We start from the raw sequence: 27,341 nt of genomic DNA, 5'->3' as shown, positions 1-27,341 counted from the left end.
TTAACCAAAAAGGTTAGTAGCATTTTGTTTCAGAATGTTAGGCAGAACAATAACCTAACTTTGAGAACTATTTTTACGGTATGATCACCAAAAAATAATATATAAATTCCACTAAGTCTTTTGGTAAAAAGCTCCCATCATTTCTGTATGCACAGTTTATATTGAGAAAAAGGAGAAAATGGCACGTATATATGTTCTAAGAATATTATTCTAAATGAAAAAGCTTCAAAGTTATACTTAACCTGCAAGCTATCTCCTCCAGGAAAAAGTACAGCAATATGTGGATTAACACAGCACTCCCATTTCTGATGAAAGTTACAGAATGAACTATTTATTGTATCTGATCTAATACGAGAAATTATCTCTGATAGAAAAGGGGGGAAGATAAGGAAGAAAACTTTAAATGAGAATGAGAAAGGGATTCGTCTTCTAACTTATATGTGTTCATATATATATATGTGTGTGTATATATATATATATATATATATCAATCCAAACATCAGCTAAATTAATTTATAATGATATCCATGTGACCAATGTGGCACAATTGCAAAAAGCCTACATGATTATAATGAGAAAAGTTCAGAAACAGGATATTTCTATCTAAGCAAAGTAAATTATTTTCAGAATATTGGAAAAATCTGATGTTCTCTACCCAGGCAGAATGGATTATGAAAACAGTAAAAAATATTCTCCAGAGAGACAGAGTGAAAGAGTTTATGTGTTAAGGAGAATATTACACCTCATTCTTCCGATGTAGAAATAAACTGAGAAAAATGGAGAGGCAAAGGCGAGAATGGAGAGGAATAAAAATCATAAAAAAAAAGGAGTAAAAATGTTAATAATAAAACAGGAATATAGTTTTAACTTATATTAGTTTTTTGTCCTTCCATTAAAAATTATACCTTAAAGTTCATTCTTCTTGACTATATTGCCAATTTCTCAAAAAATACACTGGTAAAGTTCCAAAATCTCATTAGACATATAAATTGTATGTATAAAGGTTCCTGCATAGCCTGCAGAAACATTTTAAACTTCTTCTGTAATACTATTTTCTTCATCAAAACTGGGCTTAAAGTCTGGAAAAATTCCTAGAGAGTGAAATCTCTCTCTTTCTCTCTTTCCCTCTCTCTCTGTCTCTGTCTCTCTCTCTCTGGAAATAATATCCCACTATATACCCAGCCATATATCTTTACGCTCCAATTTCCTACCTATTCCCCTATCCATACATGGATAATGCTTCCATTTTGAAGCATATGGCTGGGGAGCCAAAAGAATTTAAATTGCCTTCAAAATGTGCATCGCATTATAAATGGTGTGAAAAAAGATCTCACTGTTCAGCTCTCAACTTGGAGCATAAAGCAAAGAGGAAGCAACACAAGGCTGCTTCAAACTTTATCCAAAAACTCAACAGCTTCACTTGTTTATAGAGGTACAAAAAGTATGCAACACAGTTTATAAAACAAGAACGACGTACTGTATGCAAAAGTAAAGTTAAAAGCAAAGTATAGTAACAGCCCTATCTTGTTACAAACATTTGGCAGAGTGTCTAAAGTACCATGGTCAAAAACACGATACTGTCTGAGTTGTACTTCTGCCAGAAAGCACTCCCTAAGTCCAAGTTGCTTTAGCCATCATCACCACCTCATTTGGCAATCTCTCCCATGCCTCAGTTCATCTACTCAAAATGACTCCACAGAAACACAGACAGCAGACCAACTTCCTAGCTTTGGAGGCTGCAAATACCACAGTGAAGTAGCCCTGGTAAGTGGCAGAGGAAAATGCAGTGCTGAGGTTAGAGAGTCAGGACCAACTACACGGCATCCTCAAAGCTAGTTTGTGTGTCAGATGGAGCGGGGCTGTCTTCATTGCGGTAATCCAGGCTATCTTCTCTACTCTCACAGTAATTCCAAAGGGTCTTTCTGAATTGGCAGCCGCTAAGAAAGAAGGCACGTGGTGAGAATACACTCGGGACCAAATATATTTTAGGCAAATGGAGGGTAGATGTACTCAGCAACAACCTGTCATTTAACCATTCTGGGCTGGGCTTTTGAATAATTCCAGAACATCAAAGACTGCACCCCTAGGTACACGTACATAGTGTACGTACCAGGCATTACCAAGGCTGGGGAAACGTCAAGACTTAGGTAACGAGCAGATAAGCAGAATGTGTCTGTACAGACATCTAGATCCGCACTCAGCATTTATAACTAAAACATGATGATGTGTAAGACAAAAGTATAAAGGTGACAATGACAAGTTGAGTGATGGGAAATAACTAGCTGCAAGAATTATCAATTTGGGGGGGCAGGGTATGTTAGAATTGGCTTCCAACTTTTTCTTTAATTCACTTTTCTCCTAAGTAGCATATAACATAATTCAAAAACACAGATATTCTGATCTCAAGTTTATAGCTTGCCATATTTCCTAGAAAATAAACAATAATTAACAACAAATCCCATCGTTGTTCCCCCGCCTTTCTCTTCAAGAAAGCTTATACTTTGAAATGTAGATACATAAGCTACTTTTGGATCAGGGCCCACAAACATATGTTTCCAAAGGAATAATATGTACAGGTTAGTCTGGTGTGTACCAGATGTAACAGAAAGTGTATTCCAAAACAGAAATATCAGTATTCGGCAGAGAAATACATTTTAATTAAATCTCATTCTTCCTCTCCTTGTGGATACAGAATCTAAGAAAACCAATCACCGGTATATTTTTTAAACCTGTTACCCGAAAAAAAAAAAATCTCAATTGACTTACGAATCTAGGTTCCTTACATACATAGTTACAAAGACAGTGAGATGGTCATTTACAAACTGGCCTCTGTGAATGGCTCTCCTACCATATGCTGGTATTCGACAAAAATAATTTGTATGAAAAAGCCAGAAAATTCCAGATGTAGTACTTGTAAAGTAAACTAGTCAGAAAAAGGCTACAGAGCCAGGGTCTCCATTAGATATTTAATAATGTTAAGCCTTGATTACCAAAAACTTTAAGACCATCAGCAATCATCACTAGTGAGTCTTCACTTACAGATCATTCTGAACACAAAATGAGCACATTATCTGCACATTGAAATAATTTATGTATTTTTCCCCCTCAGGTATGGAACATGCATGAGAGTGTGAAAAACAAACTGCAATTACCCAAACTCTAGAAGTCTGCAGAGACTAAACTTTGGGTTGTATTAATGTTTCTTTTTTTCTGTGCAAGCCTACGAGGATTTGGTCAGACTTACAAAGTGAGAAGTCCAGTAGGAAGAAATAGACGAGGATTCAGATCACCTAACCTTCTCAAGGCTCTGTGATCTCCCCTTGTTCTATACATCAGAGATGTCACTGTAGTGAAAGCCAAGTTTTAATTTAGAATTTAATAAAAATTGATTAAGCATCACGGAGCACAAACAAAGCTGCTCCATAAATCTTTCAGCCCTTTTTGTGCTGGGAAGAAAGCAAGCACTGTCTGCTGAAGCAGATGACAGATGCTGGCTTAAAGATAAGTATTATTTATACTTCTGTACCAGATTTCTTCTTATGCATATCTTATCATGCATGGGTATATGATCAACAAAGCAATTTTATATCAGTCAAAGATGTTCAAATGTACTCTGGTTCCATGGGAATGCTTTAAAGAGTTCAGGCTTAGGGTTCAATTAAACCAAGATGGAGAGCGAAGAAAGTTGTGAAAGAAAAACAAATATTGAAATGGTGGTTATTTGAAATGTACTTTCACACACAAGCTAATGAATATATATGCACCGAAAATAACTTTGTTCTGAACATATGCCTATGCATTTTAAATAAATGATGCGTGTTTGGAAGATACGAGGGTTTACCAAATCTAACCACATCAAGACATATCTATATTAAACTGCACTTATTTGTACAGTATGACAATAAGGAGACAGCACCTTGAAAGAAATTCAATAGTTACATAAAGAGATCTCTGAATTACCCAGGTTTGTGAATAGTTTTGTTATGAAGACTAGTTTAAAAACTTAAATCTCATTCTTTCCCTTTCTATAGATACAGAAACTACAATATGAAAACCAATCACTTGATGAATATCCCAAGAGGTTTTCTAACTTCTGACATACAGAGTAGAGAAAAGATAACCAATGATTTGAAAAAGAAGTAAAAGCAATTTATATCACTTTTTCAAAAAAAAGAATATATTTTGCACTGCAAAGTTTTTGAAAGTGGAGAATCTGGCATGTGATTCCAAAACAAATGTATCTCAGTAAGAGAAATCACCAGGTGGGAAGAAAGCAGCAATCACAGCTGTCTTGACCCTCCTCTCTACCCCAATTCCTAAGCCCTTCTAGTATCTAGAACAGGGGCTGGATTTTTTGGTTGGGATTTTTTTTTTGGGGGGGGGAGGGGAACACCGATGAAAAACAAGCTGGATAAATGAGTCTTCAAATACAGGCAGAAAACCAATCTAAAGCTAGATTCACCTAATTAGGGCTCCAAAAAAGAAACCTACGTTCATCCGTTTCTTTATTGTCGTTCATTTCCCTTAGCATTTTATTTGTAATAGCTCTTTCTGAGAAATCTTAACCTCATCTAGGAAGGCCTAAAAGGTAGGGACATTCATCCACTCCAAGGGCAATAAACCCCAAATGGCAAGGCTGGGGTGAGAGTAAAACGTCTGGGTGAGCCCAGGCCAGAATCCATGCTGCTCAAAGGTCTCCTGTAGAAGGACTAGATGAAGCCACAGCCACAAACATATGCCAGTGCTTTCAACGACACTAGTAGCAGAGTTAAATCATCTGGTTTCTTAGAAATTACTGGGTAGTAATCTCTTGAGAATTAGTAATGCACTAAAATAGGCTACACAAATCAGTACTTTTATGTGTTAATACTAATCTACCGCATGCAAATAATTTTTCTTTACTGAATTATATATGAAAACACATCCATAAGAGTGGAATCATTATGAGCAAATATTTTCAGGAATTCCAACTGTGTATGTCTCTTAAGAATGCAACTCCACATGGAAGCACTAAACAAAATAATTGCTGAAAATATTCAGGTTTCTCTTTCCAATTTAAATGATTCCTGTTATTATATAAAAAAGTCAGATTATAGAGGAACTGGTAGATAAGAATGGTTTTTAAATGACCTTATGAGAGAAAACAAAGTTAAAATATATACCACATACTAATGCAGTCAGATAGATTGCAGTCAGGAATATATTTTGAATCAGCTGAGTTAAATGAGGGAAGTTCAAAAGGAATGTAACTCATTCACATATTCTCTCATCCATGTAAGGGAGAAAGAATTATATTTCTTCTGAGTTAACGAGGATAACTGCGGTAAGTTTTACAGATAACTTTAATCTCCACAGACTTCCCCCCACCAAAAAATAAAATAAAGTAAAAGCTTAGTATTCTTTGCAGCATTCCAAAGTTCGCAAAGCATGCCTAGTTTCAACACTTATTAGCTGTTTGGCCTTGGACAAATTACTTGATCTCTGAGTTTAAATTTGTAGGTCTGTTGAAGAATAACAGGCTTACGGTTTGAATTAAACCTTAAGAGATTTGTAGGAAAAGCATTTAACAAAATGTCTGGAAGATAGCAAGTACTAAGAAAAGAGTAAATACTATTATTTTTATCCTTGCTGCTATTATTATTAAAGTACTTTCATGATAAAACTGTCTGGCCAGAGACTGGCCTAACATGTGCCTAATTTCTCATCTCTTTGATTCTAGGACACTGAGCTGGTGCTGGTTGCTGTCTTAATTCTCCTCCTCCTTCTCTGACTTCTCACTGCCATTCTCCTTTATTAATTCCTATTCTTCTACCATTTCCTTAGAGGTCAGCAATACCAAAGCTACATCCTTGGCCCACTTTCTCACCCTCTGCAATCGCAATCAAACCTTTCACTTCAAAGGTCTGGTATAAAAACAAAGCTAAATTCAGACCTGTATTTTCATTTGCTTGCAAGACATCACCACTTGGAAGGTCCCTAATCAAAAAGAAAAAGCAAATTCATCCTCTCCCCTCCAAACCCTGTGGTTCTTTCTTGTCTTTGTTAAGGGACTTCACATTTACAAAGATGAGCAAGTTAGAGACCTCAAAATCATCCCCAATTCCTTCTCCCTACACCCGTAATATGCCCCTTCATTCTATTCCTACCCACGCAACCTCTTGCATGTCCTTGCTTCTCTCCTGACTTTTACAGTAGACTTAGCTGAGCTTGGTTGTGTTCGACAAATAAAAACAGAGCACTTATGATGTGCCAAGCACTGTACACTGTGAATGCAAAATAGAACAGAGCCAATAATAAAAACAAACACACCAAAACAGACAAAAATAGACCCTTCTCTCAAGGTCCTTCATGTTAAGTCGTGGGAGAGGTATGTAAACATATAATTATACTACGATGTTATATAAGCGATAATAGGCACACATAAATTATAGAAGTAGGACAGAGGAGGGAGTGATTATTTCATCTGGATCGGTCAGGAATAACTTTCCTACGGACACTGATCCAGAACAGTGTTTTGACAATGAGGAGGAGTTTGGTGGGTGCACATACAGAGGGAAAGGCTTTCTGATAGCAGGAACAGTGTGTGCTAGGCCTCTGACTCTAGGCTGTCTATCTTCCCAATCAAACTGTGTATTCTTAAAATTTGCCTGTCCCAAACCCAGGCAAATTATCTGTGGCATTTCCTCTTTTCTATAAGGCTTGCAAGGGCTTGCCGTTACCTCAAGAATAAAATCCAAATACCTTGGATGGGCAAGGCACTTGAGGGACTCCAAATTCTGACTCAACTAGCTGGGAGGCAGCTTTCCACTGCACTCCACACCTCCTTGCCGCCCCGACAGGAGGACGTCACACCTTCTCATAGGACAGTGTCCCGCCCACCAGAATGCCTCTGTATCCTACACCTGTGAAATCCCATTGATGCTATGATATCAACATTTACTTTCACTTTTCTCAAGTCCTCCCTTGGACTGGGATTATTTCTTCCTCTTTGCTTTCATACCCTTTGTTAATACCTCTATTGCCACACGTCACACATCTGGATTTGCAGAGTACATGCCCGTATGTTTGTCATATAGTTTTCTACAATCTTTTGCTCTAACTGGAAATTTCAGTGAGTAATTTACAATTACCCAAAATTAAGAAATAAGTATTAGGAAATACCCTACACCAAGTTGTTCTATTTGGTGCCAACAGACCTAAAGGGTAGAGTGAAAGAGCAACGCAAATGCATAGTTCTTATAAAACCATTAATATTCTACTGTTGTAACTACAACTGTGTCACCCCCAAAATTCATACTTTGAAGCCCTAACCCCCAAAGTGACTGTATTTGGAGAGAAGGCCATTACTGAGGCAATTAAGATAAAATGAGGTCATAAAGGTAGGGTCATGATATATTGTAAGATTAGTGTTCTTATAAGAAGCCACCCCAGAGAGCTAGCTCTCCTTCTCTGCCATGGAGGACACGGCGAGAGGTAGCCATCTGCAAGCCGGGCACAGAGCTCTTACCAGAACCCAAACATACTGGCAGCCTGACCTCTGACGTCCAGCCTCTAGAACTATGAGAAAATTAATGTCTGTTGTTTAAGCCACCCAGTCTGTGGTATTTTGTCCTGGCAGCAGGAGTGAACCAAGACACATTCCCTAGTCAAAGGAACTTGAGCAGTCCACAAGTAGTAAGACTGATTTTTTTAAATCTCTGGTGTGAGACGTAATCTCAGTCCATAACTTTTCAACCAGACCCATTAATCTACCAACAGCATAACATGACTGTCCCCGGTGTACAGAGAGATAAAACGAAGGGTGGGATGCCCTCCATGAGTCACCCAGTAATGCATGGAGAGCAGGTGACCATATCTAGAACAGGATTCTAAAATCCTGGCTTTCAGAACCCTGCCCTGGAACAGAAGCCTCATCTAGTCCACACAGGAAAAGATGCCAGTTATCTAGGCCTAAGTGGCACACAAGGCACCGCCTCAGGCCTGCAGAGCCATCTGACCGTGCTCAGGACCACTGCAGGCAGCATGGCGACCAGTTATCTAATACCTCCAAAGCTCAGGCTTTGCAGTAGGGAAGCTGGGGGCCACAGGCTGCTTCCACCACTGACTAGCTGGGTAACTCTGAACAAGTATTGCAGTTTCACTAAATGTCAGTTTCCCAGTCTATTAAAAAAAATGTTAATACTCACTTTGTAGGATAATTGTCAATATTAGAAATAAGATACAGAAGTATTAAGTATGCCACTGCCTGGCATATAGTCAAGACTCAATAATGAGCAGCTACTATGTCTTAATTTCACCTCGTCAACAATTTCACTCCCACCTAAACTGAAAGCAGGAACAGGGATGGTTTTAATTTTTTACCTACAGTGGATTTCTGCCTAATTGATTGGCTGCTGTGGATGTTGTTTGTACAACATTTACTACTTCCTTGTCATTACAACACAGTAAGCTTTCTCCAGCCATTCATCCCCACTTTCTGCGATCGTGTGGTCTGGGTGTCTTCCCAGCAGCCCCTCGCTCCAAGAGCAGGCGGGCAACTCAGGCCTTGCCAAGGAGAAAACTCCACCGATTCAGCGATTGGCTCTCGGTGGCCCAATAAGAGCCAGCCCAGGAACATTTGCTGGAACTACTGAGAAAGGAAAACTTTCCTCCCCACTGGGGTTACTGGTAGAATGTGAACCTGTAGCATACCACCCTGAAGGGAGAGCCTGCCTGAGAAGGAAGGTAACAAAGAGGAAAAGTTAGCAAGCGCGTCAGAGAGTCATTCCTAATTCCATCATCGGAGCACCTGCATCGAGTTGTGCCTGAGGATAAACTAGACTTTTCAATTACATCAGTCAATAACTTCCCTTTGGTCTGCATGACTTCAGTTTCTGACACCTGCAATTAATATACAACCTGAATGCCAGCAAGAATTTGACACCTTTCAATGACCGAAAGGACCCCTGAAAGTAAACAGAAAGAAAAGTTAGGAAAGAGAGACAAAGCTATAGGTAGCATTTATCAGGAAATGTCAATAGGTAATTATACACCTCAAAAAAAGAAACAAGCTAGTGGATAAAACGATGGGGGTGTTCGTGTTAGTGTCAGAACTGCTATAAACATTGTGTAATTTCTTAAAACATTTGTGTAGAATGGTTCTGGAAACCATGGGTAGGCACACGACTACGATGCCTGTGGCATTTTTATACAACAGGAAAAAAACCCAATAGGGTATCACTAATTTAGCTCACTGAATTATAGCATTAATAATAATAAGAGATAACTTTGTTAAATTCTTACTGTGTCAACGAAATGGTTCAAATTTAGTACTTCCAATCACATATCAACCCTGGGGAGCAGATATTATTGTCCTTATTTTACTGATAAGGAAATTAAAGCTCAAAGAGCTGAAGTCCATTGCTCAAGTTTAAAGAGCTGTGGAGCTGAGATTCAACATCAGAGCTAACGTCTTTTCTTCAGTACTACCAAGAAACGGTATTACCCAGAAATTTCACAAGTATATGAGAAGATCTCCATTCTCTATGTCCTTATGGCATCATTTGCCTTTTCATCAAATTATTTAGCATAATTGTTCATTCTGCATTTCTTTCTGTGATCATTTGATGTGAGACATATATGTCCCCTACTCGACTATAAGCTCCCTGAGTGTGGGACTAGTTTTTGCACGTCACTGTGCATGGCCTGGTGAGAGTAGTTGCTCAGCAAGTACTGTTAAAAAAAGGAGAAGGAGAGGGAGAAGAAGTAGAAGTAGAAGAGGAAGAGGAAGAAGAAGAAGGAGAAGGAGGAGGAGGAGAAGAGAAAGAGGAGGAAGGTAAGAGAGTGCAGAGAGAAGGAAGGAGGAATGGGGGTCAAGAGGGAAAAGGGAGAAGGGAGGAAGGAAAGGGGTAATTCCACTACCCCTGCGCCACTCCACCACCACCCCCAAGCCCTTTCTTGAGATAAATAAGGGCCTAGAGAGTGGTGATACCGCCCTCACACAAAGAGATAGGCAAATTCCTGAACCGTGCAGAAATATCAAGAACGCCAAAGTCTTATGGATATTTTTACTAACTAGCTCCTCCCCACAAACTACACCCAGTAGGAACAAACACATTAAAAAGTTTCCCCTATTTATAAACCCTTATTCAAAACCCCTGAGTCGCTTTCATCTTCTCTTAATAAGTCTTAGGGTGACAAGCCAAATTAAAAACTCACTAAAATTTTCCTTTAACTATGCACCTGAAAGGCTGTCACTCTGGATGTTTATCTCTGCCGTGGAGGCAGGGCCCTTTGAGGGTACAGCCTGTCAAACACTATTGCGCTGGGGGAAAGAAGATAAGAGGTGTGGGGAACAGAAAAGTGTCCATTAAAAAAACACCTGCACATATGTTATCTTTGTTTCCTTTATATACATTCTCTGATGGACAACAATGTCCCCAGGTTGCTAACGTCACAAACCTCTTGAACATGAGAGAAAAACTGTACCATTCCTTAAATGTGGCTTGTGGGAAGAAAAGATCAAAGAGGAGTCAGAAAGAAAGCCTTGACGCAATAGGAAGAAAGAAGTCTAGAATCTTCGCATTGCCTTAGAATTCTCAAATGTGGACCAAGCTACACCATCAATCGTTGGTACAGTATTCCCACAGGGGCACAATCAGTGCTGCAATCTGACAGTATAAAGGAGTGTTGAAGCCCCGTCAGAAAGGTGGTGTCCGATCCAGCCTGTCACAGCTATCCATAGGAGAGTGTGCCTTAGGAATAATTCCAGCATAAAGCAGGATTAAACGTGCCACGTTCATCACCTAAAGAATTTAACAGCTGAAAGAATTTTTTCATCAACCTGTTTCACTGTATCAATTGTGAGAGAAGAAATAAAAGTTACTAAGTTATCATCTTTTCTAGTAAAAGGTAACAACAGATAAGCACATGAAGAAGTCAGGTTCATCCAAAGAACTAGTTTCTCTGTAGTAAAACACACAGACTGTAAACACCTCTTTCCTTCTAGAATACTCCGAATTACCCAGTTTTATTGGAAAGAGTATGCATGGATACATCTGTCATAATAAATAAGTACAAAATGCTCATCGTTTTTCAAAGGCTTCTCTTAGGTGATACCTATTCTCAAGGGATGGTTGGGACGCAACATCTGAAATTTTGCATAATTAAAAATGATAGCATTTTGTTGGGGGGGGGAAACAAACTAGAAACTTCAAGGAAAATCCATCTACTGGCATTCCTTTGAAACACATGCATAAAGGCTTTTACAGTGTTTTTCCTTGACGATAGGCGCTTGTTGTGCAAGAGAGGAATTTCCATGTGCAATAATTGAATAAGGACTTGGAACCTTCCTGCCAAAGTTGTATCTAATTGCATACTAACACGTACAGAAGGACATGCTATATGTACAGTAGCTGAAGAGTTAATCTTTAGCAACTCCGCTAAAAAATCCTAATGGCAGACTGCCCATCATTCTTTTAGACAGAGCTTGTCAGAAAAACTAGGGCAGCTTGTCCAGCTCAGCAGTCAACTGATTACTAGTGAACTCAATGGGGCTCCCAGCCAACCCCTGAGATTGCTGCCAGCCCCTTGGGTATTCAAAGGCCAAGTTCCAATGTGGTTTACTTTGCCAGAATCACATGATGTCAGTTCTATTTTCTCCTGACCAGAATAACCAGTCATTCAGGTTAGCTCGAATGGTATCAGTAAGTGAGGCAGGCACTTGACTGCAGAGGTCACGGACACAGTGAGGTGCTTCACCTTCTCACCCAGGCTCAGGGGCCTCCACAGTCTCCTGGAGGAGGGCGACTCATCCCAGCATGTCAGCTCCAGCACCCCACATCCAGCACCCCACAGGGTCCTGCATACCGCAGTCCACTCCATGACCAGGAATTACTCAGGCTCACTGGACGAGGTATGCTTGGAGCACAGAACAAACAGACTTTTATAAATAACCCACTGTGCAGGAAAACAACAGAAAATGGGCCTTGGCTTTCACTTATATTACATTATTTGAGGTTCCATAGGCCAGCAGCACAAATGCTGGGGGATGTAGTCAGCGTTCTCCACATGTGCCTACATTCTTTGCAAGGTAGTAAGACATGAATTAATTTTTACATCTAGCTGGAGATTTTTCAGTTGCTACAGGATTTGCAAGGATACATGCATTCAAGGGGTGGTTACCCATCTCTCTCATTAAGAGAATCCATTTCACTCCCCCAAACACAAGGCAGAGAATTAAAAATATGATCCCCTTCTTAACTGTTGTTCCATTAGGAGAAAATGTAAGGGTCAGGAAGAGCAAAAGGGCTAGTGTAGTCAGTGGACTCCACGTTCAGTCTTGAACACCTTTCCCAATACTTATCAGAGTACTTTTAAGTTATTTCTAATTTTCCTCTTTATTATTACTTTCTTAGGGTACTAAGAAGACCTATTTGTGATGAATTAATTTTAAAAACTCATTTTGAAAGAAATTGTACCTTAAGAATATTTTAAAATGTAGAAATATTATACATAGATTTTCTTTTGTACCATGATATTTATAGTTTTTCACCCTTTCTTTTCCCTGTCAGTAAATAAAATAGTAACATTGTAACTGGTAGGAATGAATATGTAGTAATGTAAGAATTATCATGATTTTTAAACATTTACATTTTCAAAAGAAAACATAAACTGCCTCTGTTTTAATATGCAAAAGAAAAATAGAGAAATATAATAATTCCATGAACTGTACCATCAGCACAGAAGACACTACCTGTGTGATGAATGAATGAGTGAATTCTCTATTATTCGCTACTGATTACATTCTTACTAAACACTACAGGCGAAGTCCTCTGAGCAAAGTGACTGAGAACAAGATTAGGAAAACAACATGTCTTAAGGTTTACTGATGCAGCTTTACGTGTCCCTCTGTGCTACAGCTTTGTTGAGGGGGGAAAGCATTACCTTTCCATCTCTTTGCAGCAAGAGTGTACCTATGACAATCACCTGTGTTAAATTCAGGTAAACTCTTACAAGTAGAAGTCAATCTGTCAAGGAAATTGTGCAGTGAGACTGGCAAAGGAGGAAGGAAGAGAGGGATAGAGGGAGGGAGAGCGGAAGGGATGGAGGGATGGATGGATGGATGGATGGGAGGGAGGAGGAAGGGAGGAATAGAAGGAAGGAGGGAGGGAGATGGGAAGACTCTTAGGAAGGAAGTAAAAGAGACCCAAAAACCGTATTTTTATGTCAATGCTTCATAATTTTCATTCATTCCATCCATAAAAAAAGTTTAAGAAGATTGGCAACAACGTCAAAGCCAATGTTATCACCAGTTATTCAATCAAAATCAGGTGCTATAGTTAGTTTTCCCGGATGGTTATAGCTCATCTTTGACTATTCAACTTGTCTTTTGTCCTGGTCTTTTATTTCCTTCTCAGATGTATTATCATATCATACCTCTAACATAACATCTTTAATGAACTAACAAATGTTTGAAAGAATGAAGCTTGCTGGAAACAAGTTCTTTGGTGCGAAGAGACTAAGTAGTCACCACCAATTAGATTACAGCTGGATAATTTGACAGTTCTCAAGACAATTGTTTCAAGGAAGGCTGGGAACATGCAGAGAGCGCAGCTTGTAGGTATGTGGTTTTCTCTGACTACAACAATACAGCTCCAAAAAAAAAAAAAAAAAAAAAACCAAATCCCAGGAGGAAAAAAAATCAAAGAAGATTTTGACAGCAAAGAAGTAATGCACAAATAAAATATTTTAAGTCAAGATGTGGGAAATTGTCTTTTGAGATTAAGTAACATCCTGGGAGCTACGTCTAGATATCTTTGAGGAATTAGTACAGTAAACACACATCTCTCAAGCTGACATCCAAGGCTCTGCATGAGGTCACCTCAATCTATTTTTCCGATATGGTCTCCTGCTGCCCCCGTGCCCACTTCCACTCAGTGGCTCTGTATTCCAGCCACACTGTATCACTTCTGTATTTTCCTCCCCTTTGACTTTTTCTCATGCTCCTCCCCTGGTCTAAATGACCCTCACACACTTGACAAAACCCATTTCTTGAAGTCAATCAAAATTACCACTTCTCCATAAGATGGTCCGCCCTCCCCCACAACCAGCTGTGAGCCCCTCTCATGCAGCTCAGTGCTCCACATTTATTCTGCTCTTGAAGACTCATCTGATACAGCCTTGCATTACTTACTGATCGTATCTCCTCCACCAGACATAAGCACATAAGCATAGAGACATATGTCTTTAGGGACTTGCATTCAATAATTGTTTGCTGATTTGAAGTGAACTGTTGAGGCTAATTTATTTTACAGTACTCCAGTGCATTGGTTCTCTACTAGCTGTTCAAGGCCTTCCAATGATCCAAAAGCTCATCTGCTGCAATGCCAGTGTTTATAAACACACAGGTATCTGGGATCAATAATTTAATTACCACAAGCGTATTAGTGTCTCACCAAGAACAGAATCTTTTATCTCTTCATTGCAATAAGAATTGTTGTGCTTTTCTTGATGTGGCTTTGTTGGGATTCTCTGTGTGTGTGTGTGTGTGTGTGTGTGTGTGTGTGTAATGCATGTTTATGTGTTTGTTAACAGGCAGAGGCTATAGAGAGAAGTGAGAACAATTATGTTTTACCCCATTCAGACAAAACATTTAAGTTAGAAGTCTCAGATCATTAGCATCTGAAAATACCAACCTTGCTTCCAAATTTAAAAAATGAAACAAATTTGGCTGAACCATGAGGAGTCAACTCTTGGATATTTTTTGTTCTACAACTGAAAGAGCATCTTGTTGAATTTGTTGAACATTCTGCCTCTAGCACATTTATGGTCGTATCTTTAGTGCAAAAACCACATGGGGACTCAATCTCAATTATAATACATACCAATGACTTTGCATAACTAACTTTGCCTTCCTTTACTATTCTCATTAAATGGGCCTTTGGTCAGTGACTGGGGGTGGGGTGGAGGTGAAAGGGATGATAATCTTCAAATTAACCAAGCATCATATAAAAGTTCAAGACATACTGATGACCAGGTACGAAAGGTAAGAATCAGATCTAATATAATTAACGTGGACATGTATGTGCTTCGATTTATATGAAATACTTTAAAAGTGCAACAGAGAATCTTTATAACATCCTTTAAAATATAACAAAAAATTATGATTCACCTTTACTGATGAAACAGCCAGTGTGGAGGAGTTTCACAAAGTTATAAAAAATTTGTAAACAATCTAACTGTAAACAATCTAACTCACTGAGTCTTGGTATGCTTTGTAGAGCATTTAATTGATGATGAGGATATCACATATGACAAATGATCAAACGATAGAGTCTGACTGCCTTTCCAAAACCTTGAGTTCAACTCTATTCTGTTCAAATTAGTTCCCGATCCCAGGTTCCCTTTATCTCTGCCCATGCTCTCACTTACATAAATGTAGTACACAGATTTTGGAATCAAAGTACCAGGTCTAAATCCACCACTTACATAAAAGTAGTACACAGATTTTGAAATCAAAGCACCGGGTCTAAATCCACCACTTTTTAGCTGTGTGATCTTGAAAAGTCCTTTACTTCTCCCTTTACTCTTGGAAAGTCCCTTTACTTCTCTCCTTTACTCTTGGAAAGTCCCTTTACTTCATGTCAAGTGAAGCTAACAGTGGTACCTGCCACCGTATGACCACTGTGAGAATACAATGAAACATTCTATGCAGCTTCTGTTTTACCAAAAACATGCATTTTGACCTAGTTTTTCCAGAGGTCCCAAACCAACAAACATATCTGTCAAACTCTAGAGAGGTTTACTTTGAGGATGACAGAGTTTTAACTGAATTTCTTGTTTTAATAATCTCAGTTTCATCTTTCGTTTCATACCAAAATGTGGCCAAGAAAAAAAACGTATTAACCATATACCCATTCTGCATATTAGAAATAAACACACTTTCCTAAAAAGTTTAACTAGACAAGTTCCCTTCTTAAGAAAGAAAATTTTCTCTTTATTCCACTTTATCAACTTCATTGCTATAAATTAAGAAGAAAATATATAGAGAGTGAAAGAAGAAAAATCAGAAAGAAGAGAAAGACCGATAAAGAGAAGTGGAAGGAAGGAAGGAAGGAAGGAAGGGAGGAAGGAAGGGAGGAAGGAAGGAAGGAAGGAAGGAAGGAAGGAAGGAAGGACGGAAGGAAAAGAGAAAGAGAGAAAGAGAGAGCGAAAGGAAGAGGAGTAAAATATAATATTCATATTCCTGTCTCCCGTCCACTAACTTCCACAAAGAAAGAGAATATGCCACACCATTAACACATCTGAGAAACACTAGCCTGTTTGGCAGCCACAGTTACAGACTCTTGAGAATCAAGGTTACTTTATATGTGCTCATAAAATTGGGCCCAAGGTGACAAGACCAATTGGGTAAGAAGGGTGAGAAGGACCTGAGAGGTGGAGGGGGGTGGAGGAATTCGCTTCAACACTGCACCAGAAAAAGGCCTTCTTCAAAACCTGAAGAGCTAGCACAGCGCTCTCAGCCTGTTCATTTCCAGACCCCTACCTTCTCAACAGAAGCAGGAACCAAGGAGCCCTGGGCTTGATTTGACCTGGCTTTGCCCTAGTTCTGATGAGATCTGCTCTGCCACCTCAGAACTGAGCCGAAGTGAGAGACTCAAGCTGCCTTGATGTGGTCTAGAAGCAGGAGGATCTGGTGACAGGGCCCAACTCGTAACAAAGACTCGGTCATTTTTATATATTAGGCAGTACTGTCTCATGGTTTAGCGCCAAGGGCTCTAAAGCCAGACTGCCCTAGTTCTAAACTTAACTGGAACCAGTTGTCTGGTCTGGGGCAGGCAAGTCAGGGAAGCACAGAGCCTCAGGTTCCTCACCTGCACAATGGGAATAAAGGCAAGGTTACTGTGACTACTAAATGAGATGATATGAATATATAACTGAGTACAGTCCCAGAGGTGACGGCTACGCCTTATGCCAGCTACAGCACAGATGCAAAAAGCTGTGAGTGAGTGGAGGGGGCTCTCCAACAAGTTTGATGTCGGGCTGCGAATTCCCCAGAACTAGCAAAAACCAGCACCCCCAAGTGCCTCGCTGGGTGATGAAGGCACAAGGAAAAACACCTCAGAAAGCTGATAGTAACAAAGAGATACTTCCTGCGACAAAGTGTACAGCGCACCTTGTGTGGGGTCTGTCTTTGGATTTATTAATACACATAGGTAGAATAATTTGTTGTTACAGTGTTAAAGAAAGCTAAGCTTTTGGAGAGGACACATTTTTAAAAGAGCATTATGTCCGTATCTCCTATAATTAGATTTTGTTAAAATAATGTGACTTACTGAACAGTGTGGGTTGTTTTTTTGGGTTTTTTTCCATTTATGTTTTTAGTGGTGGTGGCTACTGTTGTCAAGCATCTTGAGTGTTCTTTTATGGACACAGTACGCTGTAAAGGAACCTCTCTGATGACTCATTTTAGAATATAAATCCAGTGGAAGCAAAGATACCGCTTATCATTCCTGAGAACTTTCATTTAGATCTACTACTTTTATAACTGCTCTGATCTCACAGGGCGATGGATTCCAACACGCAATTTAACCAACAGGCTGTTCAACCTTGGATGCTTATTAGTAAGGGAACAATGCTTTCAGGATTTTGCTGAATAACTCAGCCCTTCCAGGCAAAGAGCTCTGCTGTTGGGTGAGAACCGGATGTTGTTCAAGTATCTGAGAACAGTCCACACATCTGGGGTACGTGGCCCTGTGCTGCCTTCCCAGATCTGTTCTCCTAGCCAGAGCCCTCTTCCGCCATGGAACAGGAAGGTGGCACAAAACCAGCCCGCACTTCTTGGATAAAGACAGATGAGGTCTCAGTACTATATGCCCCGTGAATTCTTTTTCTGCTGCTCCAACCGGCAATACATTTTTGAGTTTGCCCCCAATGTCTAACAGGGGAAACCATTCCAAATGAGGTTTTGCTGAACTTTCAGAGTGAACTCGAAAACTACTGTGAGAAATAGTCCCTCTATTTCAGCAGTTTACTTTTCTACTACACCCTCATTTCCTAAATACTTTTTTTTAAATGTTTACACAAGGATGTCATTCCACGTTAAAGCATATCTCACAACATAAAAATTACAGACATAAAAGCACAGGTATACATGCACACTCCCACAAACACACACACACACACACACACACACACACACACACACACACACACACTTGCTCAACTGGAAATTGAGTCCTGGGATTAACAAACATACCGTGCAGGGCTCTTTTCACTACACCTTCTTTCTAGGATCTGCTTTCATTCAGGGGCCCATACAGAATACCATTTCCCCAAATCATGTTCTGCAGTCCATGAAATATTAATAAAAGACTTATAAGGAGGGAGGGAGAGCTCTGTAATCAAATTTGCTGTTTTACTGAGGACAAATTTGAATCAGAGGCATGCAAGGCTGGAAAGAATCACTTAAGTATTGTGTGAACTCCGCCAACTATCCAACAGCCCCATCTCAAAGAGATTTTGTTGTTCTCTCTCTATTCATTGTTACACATAAAGCTCATGAAGTGATAACATTGTTTCTTTGTTTAAAAAATAAAAAGCCACTGAAAGAAAAGCCAATTACTTGTGATGGTTTTGGAAGTGAAGAGAAAGTGAAGAGGCCTGGGGAAGTGGTAGTTCTTGGCCAAAAAAAAAAAAAATAGGTGCCTGGAGAGGAAATTATATCCCAAAGGGCTATCTGTAGGTTGAGAAACTCATGATCATCCTTGGACAAATTTCTCATAAATGTCAAAGGACTACTATGTAATCAAAATGGTCTAAATTCCTAGGCATTGTGGAAACAAACTGGACGTGACTGTGGATGGTGGGCTGGGGTTGAATTTGAGAGCTAGGCACCCACTATAACTTCCACGTAGATTCACACTGGTTCAAGATTAGCTTTTCTAGAACAGCCTCTGATGGCAGTTTAAAGTGGGAGGCTCTGGAGGGAGCACTCTTTATTAATAGGTGCACAATAGAACTGCTGGATCCTGAAAGAACCTACAAAACAAGGGGAAGGAGAACAGGGAGGGAGGAGCCAAAGTGCATTGAGATAAGTGAGGCCCCATGGACTTCAGAGATCTGGATGTGGTTACTTTCCAGACAGGAAAAACTAAATGCAGTGGAGGCTCCAAGAGAGCCAGCCCTCTGGTCTCCTCATGCATGGCTCCCCTGCATGGCTCCCCTGCGTGAACGCACAAGGGCCCAGCTCAGTGCTGCCTACAGATCACCCCAGACATTAAGCAATGTGTCCACCATCCAAACAAAACTCCTCCCTTTTTCAAATCATGTCAATGTCCCTTTAATTCATGTTCTTCTTTAGTTTACAGATTTCTTGTAAAACTCCTTTGTCACTTTCTAAAGATTTATTTTTATTGGGCTCCTGGAAGGATCACCAAATCTCCCTAAATCTCACAGTGTTTCATATACTAGGAACTTTAACCGCCTCTCTACAGTTTTGATTTCCCACGGAAGACAGCCATTTGGAAAAGTCACTAGCATGCAGATACATGCTTCAAAGCTTTCTGGCTGCACAACTAAGGCAACACGTAGGTGTGTTAGTTGAGTACATCTAGTCCTGAGACTATAACTGATTTCTACCTAGAGTGACCAGCAAAATGCAGAATCTTGCAGGTTAGCTCAGATCCTGCCATCTGGAACACCAATCACAGATCTGTCTTCTACATCAGGTTCAGACAGAGGCAACATGCATATTGGTAGGTACACAGCAGGCCCCAATTGACCTGCTCTTTCTAAACTTGTGGACAATCAATTCAGAGAGCTATCCAGATGGTGACAAAAGTTAGCCTGCATCACTGATTCCCACCTCTCTATCACCATACATCTTGACCCTTTAATGCAAGGAATACCTGAGTACACCAGATTGGTGGGATCCAGGAAAGAAAAAAAATGAAAAAGCCAAGACAGAAGAAAAGGTAAACTTGTTTAGGGGGAGACAGAAGGAACTCAAAAGCCGCCACATTTTAAACTTTTGTTTGCATGTAACTATAGACCATTCATATCATGTGTCAGCCCTTTGAGAAGCAGTTTAGTTGAGTCCATCACGTTTGTCATTTTTCATGTATCTACACCGTTCACCGAGAAAACTGTACCGGCCTTTTTGGGGTTCCTCCCTCTTGCTCCCCTTTCCACCCTGGCCTCCTAAACACAGACCACCAATTTGATGGGATATTTCAATCCTGGCTTTGATGAGGAGGGTCAGTTTGGCACACAGGTGATTTCCTTGTAGATTAAGAACATTTACTTTCTTCCTGCTGGATCCCTCCCAGAGATATCATCAAACCTCTACCTACGCAATTAGTTTTCACAGGTGGCTGTTTTGCCTCCAGTAAAACTACTTTCTTTCTCCTTCTGCAAGTCAAAGCAGAGCGAACGCACATGAAAACATTTCAGATATGAAATAAACACTTTCATACAGGCAGCTATGATGCAATGCATCGTTTCTGACTGACCCAAGTTACGGAATGAACTGCACACACCAGGATCAAATTTGGGCAGAATGGGTTCTGAGCGAAGGAGCGGAATGCGATTTGGAAGGGAGAGGCAAAGAGGAAGGAGCGCAAAGAGGGCTAGATGAGGAAAGGAAGAGAAGCCACGATTTATACTGGGTCATAATCTACAGGGGTCTTCTGAGATCTTGTCTCCTTTCATACACTCTTCCTGTGGAAAGGCTGTCCTCACCAAACGCAGAACTGAGAGTGGGGGCGGGGGGAGATGTGCATGCACAGGAAAAGAAATGGTTGATCAGGCAGTTGTTTGTTTGTTTGTTTGTTTGTTTTGCTCCTGCTGCACCAGTACTGTTTCAACATGAAACTAGAAAGTTGTGAGATGTACTTGTTTCTCTGGTCCTTTTTCTAGTAAAAGCTCCAATTTTAGAGGCAGCCATTTCCAAAGGAAAAAAATTCAACGTCGACATAAATCCCTTGAACTAAACATCTGTTTAAAGTGTTTCTAGGTCAGGGGTCTAAAACTGTGAAACACTAGGGGTGCAGACATGATTTCTCTCCCAAGGTCTCCAAGTACAGCGGCATGCACAGAACCCACAATATTGTTTAAACATCTGGCCCACTTCCCCCACAAGGAAAGAGCTGATCGGGTGGGTTGTTGCGGCTTTTTGTTTTAACCTGCAACATGATTTTGTTATTTGTACAGCATCTAAAATAAACTAATGTTAAACAAGGTGTTTTTTTTCTTTAATGTGTTATTTAAAGATGGATGTTTCAACAGTATTTTGAATGGCGTCAGGGGATTTGTTCCACAAAAGCTGCTAACTCGAGGATGTTCATGAAGAAATGATTGCCATTAGTTCTTCCCTGTGATGAAAAATTCTTCCAGAATTTCCACGTTCAGCATTCTCCCTCATTGCTCTGACAAAATAAACTATGTACCCTTACTTTTAAGTCTATTTCTATACCCGTATTTGTCTATGGAAAAAAAGACTGTTTAAACTATGAAAACATAAACTCATTCCAAGAACATGGAGTGGGGGGTCAATTCGGACGGAGCTCCCCCCGATGGCCTGCCTCAAAATACGTATGGAATTCAGCCCGAGTGACATCAGAGAGATCTGAGGGGCCGTACACAGGTTTGCCACCCTGATTCCTCACATCTACAGTTCAAATCACCCAAAGAATTTGTGCTATGTAGTCATTATAAAGAACAATTATGGACCTACACTATCAAGTTCATGACTGAAGAGCTTACAGACAGCAAGAGGGAGATTGAACCCCCAGATAAATGGGGGAGGCTATTCAGTAAAAGTGAAAGCAAACGGTTCAATCTCTGAACCCAAATATCAGAGTCTGAGCTTAGGGTGGGGCACTTACTCATTCCCCCCATTATTGTTCCTGTGTCATGTCTATAACCCCTAAAAAAAGGCAACCCTAAAAAACTCCCATTTCAAGTGAGAGTGATTTTGCTGACATAGGGTGGAGCAATATTCCATGGCTGTCAAATATAATAAAGGGATTACAGTTTTGTTTTGATTTATTTTAATGTACAAAGGAAGAAAGAGGACAAACTTCAAAGGTTTTGCCTCTGGCCCAGACTTCCGGCCTTAGGGGAACAAATTTCTCAGTGAACATTATAGAAATATAAAAGTGCTCATTTAAAACTGGCCAAAAAAGAAATGCAAATAGATATTCCTACTAAGGCTAGATATATGTTTTATATTTTAAAAAGTCGAATGCTTTTTTTCCTCCCTCTCTGCTACTAGGACGGGGTGGGGAGTCCTGTCCAGTCAACAACCATTCTTACAGCCAGAAAAGGTTATTTCTATACTTAGGTCATTTTTTAAAATTCAAAAGTGCATTCAAAATAAATAAAATTCTAGGAATAAAGAAAGTGACTAAAAGAGGTTAATAAACAATGTTATCAAAATAGAGAGACCAAAGTAACCCCTCCCATATGTGGTACCTAAGAACATTTAGGTAAGAAAAAGGCATATTACTCTGGTTTCTTCAGGAAATTAAAAATAATAGGTAATGAGCTTTTATGTATCCGAGGGTTATTCGATATATAATAAGACAAATATTTTCATTAATTATCCAAAGTCTCTGGTCTGCTATGTCTTCTCCTACATTATATACATACGCTTTCCTAAATCTGTCTTATTTTCAACAAACTGTACTTCCAGGAGATAAAGAAGGAAAGAATTTCAGGGTCCTGAAAATATGAATTTTTGAATTCTAATCAGGGAATGTTAGAGCCAATAAGAAACTTGAAAGGAAATCTAGGCTATCCCCCCACCTAAGGCAAAGCCACACCTATAGCAACTTAAGCAGATAATCATCAAATCTAATTTTAAAATAAATCGGGTTCCATAAATTACCTCCCTAATGCATCCCTGTGCCTGACACCCTTCTACTTATGAAATTCCTTTTCAAGCTACAATCTAAGCACATTCAGTCATTATCAACAGTGTTAGGTGAGGAGAAAAACAGATTAGATGAACACCACAGGAGAAGCTCTTCAAGATCCATCTTAAGAATTATGAGACCAAAACTGATTGAGTTCAGACAGGTGGACCTAGGTCCCAGGATTCCTTTGGGTCAGGATTCAGAGCAAAGGTGATGTTTTCCACTAGAGGACATGATATCATATTGGCAACTATGAAGTATCTATCTATCTATATACAAACCATAAATTGTACCTAGCTATGAAAGAGGTGACAAATGTACTGTTTGTCTCATCCCCCCAAAAATTCCTATGTTTAAGTCCCAACCCACAATATGATTATATGTGGAGATAGAGCCTCTATAGAGGTAATTAAAATTAACTGAGTAAATAAGGGTGGGGCCCTGATCAGATAGCAGTAATGTTCTTTTAAGAGAATATACTAGATTGTACGTACTCTCTCTGCCATGTGAGGACACAGTGAGACGGCAGGGTCTGAAAGCCGAAAGAAGAGGCCTCAGAATTAAAGCCACCTTGCTGACACCTTAATCTTGGACTGCCCAGCTTCCAGTTCGTTGAGAAATACTTCTCTGTTGTTGAGGCCACCCAGTCTGTGGGGCTTTGTTATGGCGGCCCAAGCAGACCAACACGGGCATATTATGAACACCATCGTGTTGATTATAGGTCCCTCTCTGCAGACACTCATCTGTCTTCCCCTAATATCTCTGAGACAGCGTTCCTCTCCCTGTTAGGATGACTCCTTCTCTTATTTATTCACTTAACATATGTGTACTGAGCACCAGCTATCTGGCAGGCAGTGAACTAGATGGTAGAGATACATTTGTTAATGAGTTTACAATGTGGTGAGGGGAAGGAGAACCAACTGAGCGATTCCAATCCTACATAGTAAGTCCTACGATCGATCGAGAAGCACAACGTGCTATAAGAGGCCGCAGGAAAAGCAACCATCTCAGACAAGGGAGGATCAACTCACTGGAATACAAAATGTCTCCGTGGATCTAGAAGGAAGAATCAAAACTAGCCAGCTAGAGGATGGAGGATGGAGGTCTTGGTGTGATGACAGGGTACAAAGGGCTGGAAGATGGGTTCCTCTCCCTTAGTCACTCACTGTCGACCTCCCTCAAGGATTCATCTTCAGCCCTCAGATTTTCTCTAGAAACAAGCCCTCCCTTGACAGCTCCACATATTTCCAAGGCTTCAATTACGCTCACATCTGTATTCCTAATCATAACCTTCCTCTTGAGATCGAAGCACTCTTTTTAAATGAACTGTCAGTCATTTCAGCAGCGTGGCACCCCAAGCTTGTCTAAAAATCCAAGTCTATCCTTTCCTCAAATCTGCTTTTCCTCTTGTATCGCCCGTTTTTGTGAGCAGCCTCAGCCTTCACCCAGTGGTGTAGCCATCTCCTCTTCCCTCTTCCTTACTCTTCACGTCCCTCCCTCCCCAAGTTCTCTTTTCTCAGTATATCCAGAATCTGTCCATTCCTGTTGTTTCTGTTCTCAGCTGGGTCCCAAGCATCACATTTGGAGACTGATTTTGATTGATTTACTATTACAAACAATGACTTGGCACTTCACTTAACCGAAAGCTGCAGTAATCCACTAATGAACACACAAAATCCAAACAGGAAGTGGAAGATTCCACCGTAGAATCCAAACAGAGAAAAACAGACAAATGAACACAAATTTTGAGCTCTGAGCTTCCTAGCATACAGGGAAAAGAAGAATAAAACTAGATTGATTATAGAATTCTCATCACAGGATGAAAAAAGGCATGCCAACAAATCTGTTCCCTGGAAGGGATTTCTCAGAGAAATAGATTATTGGGGAATTGACTAAGAGACACTAAACAATATAATGGGAAAAAGTAGTTTTTGTAAAACAAGCAAAGGTCTTCTGTATATGGCTCTTTTACATATAAAATGTTTCTTAAATATTTAATTTACAGTGAAGCCCACCTAAGGTTAAATCATAATTCTGCAAATGCAGTCTATACAGGAATACAGTGAAATACTTCTTATAGATAGCTTTTTGATAATCAGGAAAGGTTAACCTGTTCCTGAGGTTATCTCTTTAAGCACAAATGCCTCAACATCAGCAAGACTTTTAACCAAAGCTATATTCATAACTGAGTTGACAAATTAATACCAAATGTATTAGAATACTAGGCTACTTCTCATATTTTCATATTTCATTTCCTCAGAAAGGTTTTTCTCAGAGGACCTTAGCTAATAAAGACCACCATACCCCACCTCTAGTTTAATCTATATACTTGTATCATATCATTTTATTTGTTTCCTCATAGCACTTACCACAATCTGAAACTACTTGCTTATTACTTTGTTGATCTGATTGATCATTCTCCCCCAATGGAAGGTATGCCCCCCGAGGGCAGAGGTCATGTCTGTCTTGTTCACTATTGTATCCACAGCCCTTAGAAATGTCACTGGCATGGAGTAGGTGCTCAATTAAATATTTTAAACTAATGAAATGAATAAACATGCCGTCCATGTTTTTTTGTTCTAAATCCGTATATGCTGTACCCCATATAAATGGAGAAGACAATGACAATATTTTTTTATGAAAATTTAAAAACCTGGCTTAAAATGTCCTCCTCCCTGACTCCATTTTCTTCCTTCCCCAACCCATCCTCTATTTTGCTGTCAGAGTTGTCTTCTAAAAGACAATCTGATTATAACTGTTCAGAAACTTGAAGAGCTACCCACTGGAAACTCTTCATTGTAGCAACTGAAGACCTCCGCAACCTTAATCTTCAGCCCAGTCTCTTCCAAGTCTCCCCCACACAAGCTCAAATCGCCTCCCTTCCCCCTGGCTGTTCCTGACCCCCCAGCTTCCAACGCGCCCTACCTATTCCCAAAGACTGACCTTTTCTCCTGCTATTCCCAGCCTCTAGGACCCCCATTCCTCACATTCCTGTCAGATAAAACTCTTCTCATCTTTCAAGTTCATTTCTTGAGTCACAAGGGCCTTCTTTAGATTCCTGTGAATTACTGAATTCCCTCCTTTGCACTCCGATAGCACTTTTTATCTATCTGTATGGCTTTGTCTACCATCTGTTTTATTAATATATGATTTAGGCAGTTAATTTTATGTTTTTGTTTCCACTAGTAGACTAGATGATAAACTTGAGAATAGGTATCAACACTTTATTGGTTGTGGTATTTCCCCAACCTTGAGCATGTTCACTGAATTAAACATCTGTATAATTAGAAGAATTAACGCTTTTACTGTGTTAATTGATTTCAACATTTTTTTCAAAATGTGTCAGAAATCCACAAAAAAACAAAAAGTTGATATCTTGACTATCTTACACATTTAATAACGATTTGAGCTGCTTTGTGTATAAATGACATTATTTTTATGTGTAAAAATTTCCTATTCTTATTCATTCTTGAAAAACACAAAAATAAAGAAAAATATGCATCTGCTTTCCTAAACTGCCTTTCTGGACGTTTCCATCCACAGTCAGCGGATGGAAATATTCATTCAGATATATCCGACCGTCGTGGCATAAGGGCTAACGAGACACTGAGAGTGGCTGCTCTGATTTCAATTTTACACTGTTACAGGCCTACGTACAGCACAACCATTTACTTGACTGGACATAGTATTAATGTCCACTTTACTAGCTAACAGTGCTACATTAGTAACTGTTGCACATAGCTCTTCTGTTGCAGGAAAACTATGTAAGCTATAGTACACAAATATCTATTTTTTCCTAACAATAACTCATGCTATGAAACGTTCCACTATTGTTAAGAATATTTTCATAGAGTCTGTCCTGTCCACAGGTTGACTTTTTACTACTTAACCTGACATCACATAGAATGCCATATCTCACTCTGTGCAGATTTAAAATGATTCAGGGACTTTTTCAGTGGTGTTTCCTGATAGAAAGACATTTTATTTTTATCAGCAGTTTCTTTCCTCTCTTTTTTAACATCACGGAACACTTGAAAACCGTATACTATTTGAAGACATCTTATAACTCTAAGGACAAGGTTCAGAAGTATAATTGTGCCATTTCTTCTTTACTTTCAGTCCCGCTCCCCCACCAGACTCAGTTTTCCAAATTACAACAGCATTTCCAAATACATTACCAGTCAAGAGAGAGGTCAGTGAATGAACTCTTGGATCTGCGTCTGTCAGGCTATTGAACGTAAGGCATACAGGCTAAGGGAATGGTATGGACACATATGTGTGCTTCCCGTCTGCACACGTTGCAGCAATGCATTTCACACATGTGATATGTCTGAGGCCTCATGTTACACATGAAGAAGAGAAGCAAAGCACTCATGCCAAGCACAGCTCACATCACACAGGTCTCACAAGTGGTGGCTTTATGCCCATCGGTCCAATTTTTTT

At 39.7% G+C, this 27,341-nt stretch overlaps 1 protein-coding gene across 9 annotated transcripts in view; it reads right to left on the bottom strand.

The window, feature by feature from the left end:
* Positions 1–27,341, bottom strand: part of NFIB (nuclear factor I B) — a 213,540-nt gene that overhangs the window by 141,782 nt on the left and 44,417 nt on the right. The gene's annotated exons all lie outside the window — the stretch shown is intronic.

This window comes from Rhinolophus hipposideros (assembly GCF_964194185.1).
Source record: "Rhinolophus hipposideros genome assembly, chromosome: 11".
Lineage (NCBI taxonomy): Eukaryota > Metazoa > Chordata > Mammalia > Chiroptera > Rhinolophidae > Rhinolophus > Rhinolophus hipposideros.
Note: the sequence above shows the minus strand (reverse complement) of the source record. Positions and strands in the feature narration are given on the sequence as shown.